A 13,673-nucleotide genomic window follows, 5' to 3' on the forward strand; every position below is an offset into this window, starting at 1 on the left:
GGATGGGTGACCTCTTGAGAACTCCCAGTGTGTCACCCCTGTGAGCATCACCTATCCAATGATTGTTGAGTTTTCCATTTATTGTCATGAGAGATGGATTCATGTGAATCACTACTCATCAAAATGGAGTCAATAAGTTTGACACAAAAACTACATGGTCAAATCCAAGCTCAATGAATTTGGGCATTGAGATTGTTCTTAAGACATGGAATGTGATGTTTAGTCCATATCAAACTAAATGGGTTTTAAATAATTAAATTAACCAATTGGAGTTTTAGACTACTAGAAGTAAAGCCCCCAAGATTGGCAGTAAGGACATCAATGTATTAACATAATGCATCATGCCTCTACTATAAGTTTGGAAATTGCCACCAGTTGTATTGCTAGCCAAAACCAACGCAAACCAATTACCTTCAGAAGAAACCCTAGCTGACACAAATTTTGTGTCATTCACATACTAAAGATATTGTGAATGTGTATAATTTTGAAATGCTATCTTTGGATCTAAACCAAGAACATAATCTGGAATAACTACTCAATCTTTGGTATCAAATATATTTAGATGGCAATTTTCCAAAAGATGTGGATAGTTTGAAAATTGAGGTTCTATGCTAGGGACAATATCTTCTCCTATAAAATTACTACATAATTGGCCTTTGAACTGATCTACTAACTGCTCTGCCAAACAAGTGACATTTTCATTTTTGGTCAGAACATGAAGCTTAATGTCTTTCCTAAGCTTGTTATTGTTAACCAATAATTCCTTTGAAAAATCTGTAATGAAAAATGAGATTATTGTTAACAATCTTGTATAATAGAACTATCATTGACATATGCTTTTCTTTCCTAATTCTAGTTGAAGATTTTTGGAAAGAAAAAATAGGAATTAACCAAATAAAATCAACAACAACTACATAGCTTTACAAAATTTTTAGACCTCCTTGGTTTGAAGAGATTGATTTCATTAGCTAACATTATTAGTCAATAATGAGGATAGTGTGAGGATCCATTAAGATAGACTTAAATTAGGGGAGTTATATCAACATTATTAGTCAATAATTTTTAGACCTCCTTGGTTTGAAGAGATTGATTTCATTAGCTAACATTATTAGTCAATAATGAGGATAGTGTGAGGATCCATTAAGATAGACTTAAATTGTTGTACCTATAGGCTCAAACTAAATTAGAGTGATAGCAGTCATAAGGTAGCCTAAAACTATTGCAGCTATAGGTTTCATCTTAGGTACTTTAGAAAACACCATAAATACACTACTAAGATTCAAAAGATAATTTTAGTCAACATACACTATTTATTGTTATATTCAAAAATATTGTTTGTCCAACAACATATTAATTTTTTGTGTTAAGTTGTTTGTCACTACCATGTACTTACAAGTGTCAGCTGGTTGGAGGTTGGGTTCCTCTTGGAAACTGCCAAGTCTTTTAATATATCGTGTATCATCAAGGAAGGTAGCATGGTGTAGTGGGATGAACTGTGCTCCTTTAGCAACCATCTTTGTTCTTCTCTATAATAATTTAATGATAGAATAAAGACATATTTTACTCCTATATTTGGTACATGCTATCATCTTTATTATTATGTCATGTATTTAATTTATTGGATATAGCACTAAACAATAAGCATTTGAAATAATCACCATTAAGTTGTTGAACACGATCATCAAATAGTAATCATAAGGTACGATGTTGTATTCCTTTGTACCTAACAAGAATAAGTTTTATGTGAAGGTCTCATTTTCTACATCTGGTAGAGTGTAATTTTTTGGTCCCAAAAAGATCGAGTAAAGTATCTCCTGTCTATTTATCTAAATCAACTCAAGTTCCTACAACTTGCATTAGATCTAGATTGAAACAATAACAACGAAACAAAATTTTCTTCTTCACCCAATTTTGAATTTTCTTGTAGTTTTGAAATTTAAGAATGTGCTCATCTCTTTAAGTGAATCATATTACCATTGAATTCAATTTGCACTCATTCTAAAATAAACTAAAAGGAATAAAAAGATCGCGAAGATTCTCAAGGACTATATAAAGGTAACCCTACCTTCAAAAAGTTACCAAAGGGTTTATTAGTAGAAATCCTTAGAAACAAAAGATCATGTTAAAGTTCAAGCACTCTAACCATTGAATACACATGTCAAGTAGTAACTCAAAGCATAAGGTACTTGATAATGAAACATGTAATGTATATCACTGAGCTAGGAAGGATGGATTTCTTCACTTCAACCACTTTTGTTGAACTAAATATAGATGGTATGGACCAGGCTAATATTCTATATATCCCAATTGACCTATGCCACATATAACATATTGGAGGCCCTTTCCATGAACAATTGGTTATGCATTTTCCTTTGCTTCCTATATATTACTGAATTTAAGAAGGTTTTTCTTTAAGGATTAGACCTTTTAAGTGGCACAGTAGATAAAATCAATATGACATGGACATAGTGAATGACTGCTATTGGTAACAATTAGCTTGCACCTTCCCAAGGATTGTTAATGGCAAAAGTGCAAGTTGATCACTTGATTTGAACTACATGTTGAGGAAACATTTATAGAAAGCTAGTGATATAAGGGATATTACAATTCCACTCCTTGGAGGTAGATTGAATTCCATGAATGATTTGTTCTCAGTGTTGCATTCATACTTGGCCTTCCATTTTGTGCTTCCATGCTTGGAGCAATCTGGGACTTCGTGAATATTATGTGTGCATTATTTGAAAAATCACAAATCTAGAAGTTGACTTGGGTGCCCTGCTAAGGGCCATGATAGATAGTACTTTATGAATGTGTGCATTGGGGAGTAAAGTGTTTTGTTTTTCATTAGTGAGAGGAATGCAACTAGAATTTTACATTTATGGACCATATAGCCAATGTCGTAGAAGAGTTTTGAGATCTTTACCCATACAAAATAATTGGCTTGATGGTAATAAGTCAAGATAGCCATAGCATTATCTTGTTATCTCATAAGAATATTCAAAATGTTTAAGCATGCCTCATTATAAAAGATATCACATCCTTTTTTAACACCATACAATGTGAAAGTATCGACTTTTTAATTTCTAAATAGTAATTCAGAAAGACTAAAAATACTTTTTTTTTTTGAAGATTCTTTTGATAGTGGGAACAATGGTACAAGTTATAATAACTAGAATGCCATTAGATATTCAAGATATAAGTCTTGTTATGCATGGAGCTCTAGTGGTGAAGCCCAATGATAGATTATTTTGGTTTGGTCCACCCAAGTTGATTCTCTATCTCATTCATTTTACCCTATTTCAGGTTAGACAAGCTTCTTTTTTCTTCTTAAGATTCATTTGTTTTGTCTTTCACTTCTTGACAAATTGTAATCATTGAATCTTCATTTTGTAGAGTGAATTTTAGTTAGCTTTTTTCTTTTGGGCATGGGTGAGAAATAAAAATCATTATCTAAATATCCTCATATATCTAATTTCAGTTGATTTTAAAGCTTGGATTTGTATAATTTTTCCTATCTGATCAACAAACTTACATTTATTTGTTATGATTGATGCAATATTCAATATAGTCTAAAATCCTACTTCCATGATCATATGGTGGACATTGTAATCGGAATAACTTGTGGGTAAGTTTACTTGATGTGTTAAATTCCCCCAAATAGTCAATATGATTGTTTGGTAGTGCCCTAATATGGAAATAAAATGAAATGTTTGGCATTAGAAGAAATGACCAAACATGATCATGAAACACACACAACATTACAAAATTTTAGTCACTCTTTATAAATATTTTCCTTTCAATATTGCATTTATATCCATATCCACAACATTGCTAACTCAAAATGAATTTATTTTTCATTAGTGTTACAATTCAAATACTTTGTAGATATGTAACTCTCACTTTCTATGCTTTGGTTACATAGGTATGCATTAAAATAGAAAGAAACACATTTGATTTATTAATTGCTTGAGACATTACAATTTTACTCACTTCCCATGGCAATGACCCTTGTAGGGAATTCCAAGAAATATTGAGGTAGAATTGCAAGTTTCCAAGGCTAATAATGACTTTAGGAGGTATCGTCCCCTCTAGATTATTGTGAGCTAAGTCAAGGAGCTCCAACTTCTAACATCCCTCCAAACTAACAAGTATCTCCCCTAATAACTTGTTGTTGCTAAGATAAATGAGTCATAGCTATGGGCTGTAAATGGTAAAATGTCAAGTTAAAGGGAGATCAACATGAGATTTGAGTGAGTTGTTGCTAGATGCAAAAGTAGTTGATCCTTTGCATGCAGAGTGGGACTGCCAAAAAATGGTCCAGCTCCATTACCCATTTGAGCTTCAACCCCATCAAAGAATATAGTCAAAATTTGCTCTATACTAAACACAGGTTTCTCCACCTATCTTGCATGCATGTGAAATTGATGAGATCCTATAAACCCATATATGTAATAATAACACTACAAACATAGGCATAGATTACCCAAAGCTCAGTTGGAGACCTTGGGAAGGAGTGTGAAAGGATCTGATAAAATACTAAATTTTGTAATGAAAGGCAAAAGGAATGCCCCCCTTATCACAAGACAACTCTTCCCAAATTCTATGTACAACCACTACACTTCATTAAATTACATATACAGATTGGTAAAAACTAAAGTAAAATGAACTGACACAACCATCATACCCAATCCTACTACAAAATTTATAGAACATCTCCATTCTTCTTTGTGAAAAATAGGCTCTAGAGAAGCAAATCCCTACTATAGAGTCATCTTTGATGAACTTGATATTTTTTAAAGCTTTGATCTAAATTTTGAGTAAGTCTCATTTACAATCAACACAGATTCATTCAATATTAATTATTAGGAGGATTTTTTTGCTCCTAATATATATATATAGTTAAACTGTAGTTACATTAGATTGACATGATCATGAGATTCATTATAAATGGCAAATCATCATTAGATATATATTCTTTATACATACATATTATTATATGTATATAATATATATTACACATTATATTATATATATATAATAATTTATATATACTATATATATGGTTAGTTATATTAAATATACTAACCAATGATGATTAACTATAGAGACATGTCTCCTCTTTCTCATATTTATATGAGAAGAAAATCTGCAATTGGAACACATCAATAAAATTGGCAATGTTACTACATTTGCAGAAATGATCATAGAAAATCAACATGGTATCAGAGCCAAACTGTGAATGTAAGGAACCAACTTGATTTGCAAGAAGGAGGCATGACAAGCAATGACAAGGTAGCAATATGGTAAGAAATATGAATCATATGCCATCAGTTATGGATATGATATTTGGAGCCTTTTATGTAGTGATTAAAGGCTAGATAATTTAAGATTGTATGTTGTCAGGAGTCATCAAAGTCAGAATTGAATACTAACATTAGATAACTATATGTCATTGATAAGTCTTGAAGGCTGAGTTCACATCTAGCAGCGATATTAATATTTGTTAATCATTGAAGTTAGTGTGTATATTAGTGACTAAAGAATGTCCAGTCAATAGTGAATATCAGTGGCTATGAGCAGTCAATAGGTAACAATGACATATATACAGTTGATATATTTTTTAACCTGCAATAATGTTTTCTGCGATTATAATACCCAGTTAACATATCAAAAGTCAATTTGGCATTCGAAAAATTAAATTACAATTTTAGAACCTGTGCATGGTGACAAAAAGAATAATAAATTTTTATTATTATTATAAAATCAAATCAAGCAGCAACATTAGAAAGGTTCAAACTTCAAATAACACAACGATTTATGAAGCAGTGTCTTATATAGTAGTTAAAGAATTATTAATGAAAGGGTGCACTCATTTATTGAAAAGTTATGTCTCTCATGTGCATAAATATAAAAGAAGTATATGTCATTTGTAAAGAATAGAGTGGAACACATATTGAAAGTGAATGGAGAGAAGGAAATCTTCAGCAACAGTAGCAATAAAATATCAGAAATAACAATCGCATCATGTCGTGAATGTAAAAATCAATATGTAGGATTGACACTAGATTTGATATAATACAAATAGTTGGTGGAAGACATTAAAAATAAATATGAACTCTTCATTGTCATGAGTTTTTTGTGGATACAATCAGGCGCTGAATATGCAAACTCTTTGGTGCTATTGGTGCTAGTTATAATTGTCGTTCAATGCTACAAAGATGAGCCAAACCATTTCCTGCGGGTAGATTGCTGTATGGAAGCATATTCCTAAGTTGTGCATGACTATTATAGTTGCAAGATGCCCAAATATTATGGCTAAAGCATTAAATAGATTTAGACATTTCACATCTAGATAATGCTATTGTAGCTTTGGAAGAAGTTCACATATCTGGAAGAAGTTCACATTTGGTGATTATGAATCAGGCAAAACAATAAAATGACCATCATGCCAGGCAAGGAATAACAAAGGATATGTATAAGAGAATAGACTAATCCAACAGAAAAGATATCTTCACATTAAACTCACATATAAGTGGAGGTGTTGGACGGACAAATGCATCATACACAAAGATTACCTATGCAGGGGATATGTAATAGTGTTTGCATTGTAACCATACAAAGATTGGCACTACTCACGTAGAGAAGAGATGAGATAAGGATGAGGCATCAAATATGAATGAAAAGAAAACCTAGCATTGATCATATTAAGTGCACATATAATCATATCACAGATGATTAGCAACAAAAGAATAATATCCAACAAATGGCAATAGAGAGTCCCAGCTATGATGGATATAGTCTACAATTGAACAAGTTTCGTATATGGAAAATCAATATCAAGATAAAAATAATAGGAATAAGAAAACTAATCTATATTCATTTAGAAATATAATCAATATATATTCATCGACACTTATATAAATATATGAGTGACCTCATATTATAGATGGTGGTAAGAAAAGAGAATTCAATCTAAGTGTTTTTAAATGTCCTGAGCCAAACACACCAATCCTACATACTAAAGGTATATTTAAAGTAAGTTATTTTGTAAGTTCTTCCTTTACATAGACATGCAATATGTTATTAAATATAACGGTTATATTAAGTTATAAAGAATGGTATTTAATATTTTGATGATATTAATATTAAAAATTTAAATTATTTTACGAATGATATTTGATATTTTATTAAATATATAGTATTAGTTGGCTTGAAGTATGATTGGTAGTAATATATATGTATATATATATTCAATGAATTTAAATGAATAAGGAAGTCATATAAAGGGCATTTTCTTTGATTATATGAGATAAATATTCTATTTTGAGTATAATTTTCAAGTATTGAATTCTTAATATAATAGATTTTTTATTTTTACATTTGTATAATACCTTGATCTTTTCCTTCGAGAATGTTTTTGCAGGGAGAGGGAGATTAAGAGATAGATGGAGTAAACCAATGCTGTGATGGAAACTTCAGTGATCAATAAAATTGTAACAGTTAAGAATACTAAAATTCATGCAATAGGCTTACCCCTTGAGTACATCATAAGAAAGTTATGACTTTAATTAAACTATTGACAAGTCTCTCTTTGATAAATGAAACTTGACAGACGAGTTGTATAGTCATTCAAGTGGCACAATCATACTCAATCAAGATATTAGTGTATTGTGGAAGAGTTTGTGTTTGCTTCTACTATTAAGCTAAATAAATTTTTATATTTTCATTGGCTAAAAAGAGAAAGTTCAAACTTAGATAGAAGTTATCATATTTGATACAAAACAATATAAGAATGAGTGGGAATTTTACATTGTGGGGGGAATAATATTCAATGTGTCATTCTCACCTGAACCTTCATTAGAAGAGATGTTCTATTCCCAAATATTCTAAGAAGACAATTTTTGAATCTTCATGTGTAGACATACTACCAAATATTGTGCAGACTCAATCTGATGAAGTAGCTCCAAAGAAGTCGTGATCTAGAATTCATTAGTCTTATGAGGATCAAGTTGAATAATGTGAGGACCTTGAAGCAAATATCAATGATGATCAAGGTTTTGAGTATTCTTCTTTATTAAGAGGGAGTCTGACACTTCTTCTAGGCAACGTTGGAGCTTGGATTATTTATAATTAGAGGAAGTCTGGAAATACATGGGTGTGACTTCATATTTTTGATGGGCCTACCTCCATTTACATAATAAGGAAGTATTGACTTATCACTTGAAGGTTGAAAAGATTAAAATATTCAAAGGGAGTTCAAAAGTTTTTATGAGTAGAAAAATGATTTTAATGGGCCTACACCTTGTGAACACCATAAGAAAATGAAAAGATCTTTAAATAACTTGCATGATCATACTCTAGATACCAAGTATGTAAAATTGTTCAATGATATAAGAGTTGGAATTTCACATTGTGGAGGGTAATTATAATAAACAATGTTCGAATTCCCACTTGAAACCTTCTTTAGAGAGGAGAGTTAATGATTTGATGTTTATGGATTGTCATAGAAAGATAAGTAATTCTTACTCTTGAGTATTACAGTTATCCACTTACCAAAGTCTCTCTCTTCTTGGTTATAAACTTATACATACTATAAGAGTTAATTACATTTATCCTTTCCTTTATATCTAAAGATGTTCTTGTAGAAAAAGAAAGTTGGTACGTTTGCTACCAAGATTATTATGTAGGCTCTAGAAGTGAACATTTTTTAATTCAGAGGGAGTAGACCATATCACTCCAAAGGTAAACTTGATATGATTAATGTTTATTGTTCTTATGCACTTATTGACTAACATCATATGGTTGATGACTATATGCATATAGTGATAAATCTACTTTTGTAGAAAATGCTCAATGACTTAATGTCATGTGACCTTGTGATATGGGTGCACTTATCACAAGGATGAGTTAAATTTACCAAGCTTCTTACAAAGTTAAAATTGTGTACTTTAGAGGTAAAATTGATATGACCATGTTGCAAATTTATTTATTAAACTATATATTCATGAATATAAAATTGTTTTTTTCTTGCAAGCTTGTATTGTGAAAAGTGATGACTTTTCTTGTGAAAGGTGATGACCTTTAATGTGTTTTGATCCTATTATAAAGTGACAACTTTATTTGATTTGATCTGTCTTCAAAAAATGGTTGAATTTGGTGTTATCTTTGTTCTTTGGGCTGGATTTTTTCAAACACATTGTAACCTTCATGGGTCTTTTGGGCAATAGCCGAACACCATGAAAACCCATTATTTTGAAAGTTTGGGTTATCTTTGTTCTTTGGGCCAGATTTTGCCAAACACATTGATAACCTTCATGGGTCCTTTGGGTGATAGTCAGACACCATGAAAATCCATTATGTTTTCTTTCTTCTTCCTCTCTCTTAGTTTAAAACATAATGACTACACCTTATTGTGTAAGTTAAACTTGTTTCAATTTCCTTTGCTAAAGAAGGAGTGTTAAGGATTCTAACCACATAGTGTATTGAAGTAAATTCAATATGTTAATTTACATATGTGTGTTAATGAATTCATATTGATATGTCATTCTAGGGATATCATAGTGAGATGATATCTCCTTATACTCAAGAACATAGTATGTTCTATATCAATCCTTCCTAACTAAGAGGGAGTGTTAAACTGTAGTTCCGTCAGATTGATATGATCATGAGATTTATTATAAATGGTAAATCATCATTAGATATATATTCTTTATACATACATATTATTATATGTATATAATAAATATTACACATTATATTATATATAATAATATATATAATAATATATATATATATATATATATATATATATATATATATATATATATATATATATAATATGGTTAGTTATATTAAATATACTAACCAATAATTAACTATAGAGACATGTCTCTTCATGAGACATGTCTCCTCTTTTTCATATTTATATGAGAAGAAAATCTACAATTGGAAGACATCAATAAAATTGGCAATGTTACTGCATTTGTATAAATGATCGTAGAAAATCAACACACACACACACACACACACACACACACACACACACACACACACACACATTCTTTCCAAACATTAAAAGATTGAACTTCAAATGTTACACGTAGATTCTATAATAATCTAAACTTTGCACAAATGGCCAAATTCTTTCCACAAGTAATGAGGTGTTAAATTGAGAGAACATGTCTCCAATCAATTCAAAGGCAATTCTCTGAAGAGATTTTTAATACTAAGAGTCTCATTGGAAGTGAAGCTCCTTTCTATGAGGTACACAACAATTAAGTTTATCTCTTGAATGATAAACATAAAGTACATCGATAACAATCTTAACATTGTTTGATAATACTATTGTCACCTAAATTTGCACCCTATCACATTACAAGAAAAACTTGAAAATTTAGGCCAACATTGGGACAACCAAAGGCTGTGGGTAACCTATCAATGGTTGAACCTCCGGATTCTAGGCCATCTCCTCTATGGAAAATCACCTGATTAACTCTCCTAACACTACTTTTTTGTTGGGAAAAGGGGTAAGGAAGATTTGCAAACTGAAAATTAAAACTACTTTCTAAAAGGTGATGCACCAAAGATTTTTAAAGAAAGATTTCAAAAAATAACAACCTTTTACTATCAATATATAGGAAAACACTAGTAAGCACTCAAACTTTATATTGGCCTGCAACTGTAGTTAACATTAAGGTTTTGATTCTCACTCATTAAGGAAATAGAAATTTTCACTTAATAAGATAAAAATGAAACAAAACACAAAAGATGACCTACAGACAAAATACACTTCAGTGATAGGGTAGAGCCGAGACAGATTAACAAGGAACCCTTGAATTCACAGACTAATCTATCAAATCAGAACATTACACAACACCACAGAAAAAGATTAAGGCTTGAGGATCTTCCCACAATGAACCTATAAAATCTTGTCATATATTCAACTTTTCTTCACAATAGTTATAGAAAAATACATAACAATACTTAGGATAAAAATACCACTCAATACTGCTTTGCATAACTTAGAACTAGCTACCAATGAGTTATCAAACTTCATAAGTACCATGCCCAACTCTCTTGGTCATATGCAGAAAGATAGCCTCCAAAACAAGGCTTAGAAACTTCCAAAAATGAAGTCCCATAATGCCTAAGACACCCTCAACTCATAACTATCCCCCATGACTCATCAAAACCACCCTAAAAATACTCTAACAAGTCATAAAGAGTCTAAAAACTAACAAGGCACAGTTAAATCCAACCCCCTATACTCTTTCCATATGTTTCCCAACTAATTTGTACAGTAAAAGACCAGGATGACGAGAATCTAATGACTCATCTGATTTCTTTTGCATTAATAAATAAAAAGAAAAATATCTAATGACTTATAATTATGTCATTAAAATATTTATTCTTTATTAATGAGAACCTATGCAAAAGAAATAAATGGAATAATATCTTTGTTAATTTTTGCATTTTGAGAAAGAAAATAATATTAAATGATTGTTACTAATAATTTAAATATTATTTCTTTGCTATTGATATGCAAAAAATTACACAATTACATAAGGCTACATTACATAACAAACCTCAAGGCATCGACCTCAAAATACATCACATTTCAATCCCACCGCAGACTTCAAACATTTGTCCAAATTGATAAAGGATATAATGCATTGAAAAAAGAACAATCCCATTTCATTTTGCTCATTCTGTAATGTTCGAATGAGGGTTTCAAGAACTTAAGCATTGAGATTTTGCTCATCATTCATATGATCTTTGGTTGTATGAAGGAGGCTCCTTGGCACAATCTGCACAGAGGTTAGCTGAGACATTCAGAGGTAAGCTTTTTTTGGCTTTTGACTTTTAAAAAAAAATGATGAATCTCATTTCAAACTCGTGGCTTTGCTCTAAAAACTCGAATAGGGTTATACTGTAGGTTGAAACGGCTTTGAATCCTTTTTGGATGAAGATTTTTTTTGAAGTGTATCTCATTTATCATCATGAACTCTTGCTAGAACTTACTTTGAATAACATAATGCTATGCATTTTTTATGAGAATATTTTGTGCAGGGTACCATATTCTTCTCAAAATGACATAATGAAGCTACTTTTACCTTTGCTTTCTGTGACTGGACTCTCTACTGTAACTTGATATTACGAAGCCCAAAATGGGTTTCTTTGCTTGCTTTTTTAAGTTTAGTACCACAATGTTATCTAGGTTCTGCCAACACACCGATTTCTTTCCTGCTGTTTCATGAGGAATACCTTATCATTTCAAACTCGAATTATATACAGTTGGTCTCCTTTTATTTCATTAAAACCCAAAAAGAGTTTTCTTCTCACTAGTCTTTAACCCTTATGACTGTATAAATCCTTGCAAGAGAATTTAGATGGTTTTTAATAAAACACTTCCATGGAGCTTCTTTTGGTCACCATGGCTTTGCTGAAACAAATTTGAAGCCGTGCTTTCAAACAACATCTAGAATTTTTGCTTTCATTAGAACCCAAACACGGGTTTTCTTGCTTACAGTTCCCCTTTTTTTGTATATTGATGACACTACTATATGTTGTTTCATTCAGAACAAAACCCAACAATTTCATGGCCTCAAGCATTGTTTAAAATTCCTCTATTTGACCCTTTTTGCTATATAAAACAACTAACAAAGTATATGTGAAATGATCAGGCTTCACTCCTGCAATAGACATTTCTTCCCACCACTGGGTAGCAGCATCACACATGGATGCTTTATGCAAAGAAAAAACCATGAAATTATGAACTGTGAGAGATGGAAGAAGTCCTCATTCCCTTGCTGCATGCTAGAATGACAACATATCATCATGATAGTTTCATCTAGCATAAGCACATATCATTGTCCCAACAGCTATTTCATCTGGCTTACGACCTGACTCAATCATCTCAATAAAAGTTTCCTATGTTTTACCATTTCTAGCATTGCTGTAAATGCATAAAATAATTGTGTATGCAATGACACTTGGCGTATAGCGAAGCTTTATCATTATTTAAACAAATACCTTAGCAATCTCGGAGTAGCAACATAGAATATGACTAGCAGGTTCCAATCCGAGACAATCTTTTTGAATGCAGATTTTAAGGTATGCTTTAATATTATCATTGACTCTTACTCATCCTCATCTTGTACGCTCCAGCATTTAGATGAATACTTTGATCATGGAAACTTTTTCCATTTTTTCCTGTGTAATATATTCAGCAAGATCATGTCTCTTAGACTATGATGATTTGACATTTAAACAACCATAAGGTTTCAAACTTTATAGTTCATCCCTTTAATTATTATTCCCAATTTCTCTATTTTAGCTATAGCATAAGGTTTCATATTCGATTAATATGTCCCTTAAATACTGTTGATTCTTGTTTTCCTTTCTCTGCATCTGGATAAAAATTATCGATTGAGTTGACTTATAGGGTTCAAGCACAGGCTCGTGACACATATAAACAACTTCATCAACACTTTAGCTTGTCACTGTTCATATTAATGTCTCTACTTTCTGCACATGGCACAAAAATGTTAGCAATAAAATCACTTGTATACATGGTTTTGATTTTCAAATTTTAATATTGCTGCTCCATGATTGATTGAGTTCACAATTTTTTTGTTCAAATTAGGATCATGGGTAAATGATACAAGTGTATG

At 31.3% G+C, this 13,673-nt stretch overlaps 1 pseudogene; it reads right to left on the reverse strand.

Annotated features, from left to right (window-relative positions):
• Positions 1-274: 274 nt before the first annotated feature.
• Positions 275-13,673, reverse strand: part of LOC149572787 (uncharacterized) — a 71,219-nt pseudogene continuing 57,820 nt past the window's right edge.

The sequence above is a fragment of the Cupressus sempervirens genome, chromosome 2 (genome assembly GCF_028749045.1).
Source record: "Cupressus sempervirens isolate cs-2001-9-10 chromosome 2, ASM2874904v1, whole genome shotgun sequence".
NCBI classification, from domain to species: domain Eukaryota; kingdom Viridiplantae; phylum Streptophyta; class Pinopsida; order Cupressales; family Cupressaceae; genus Cupressus; species Cupressus sempervirens.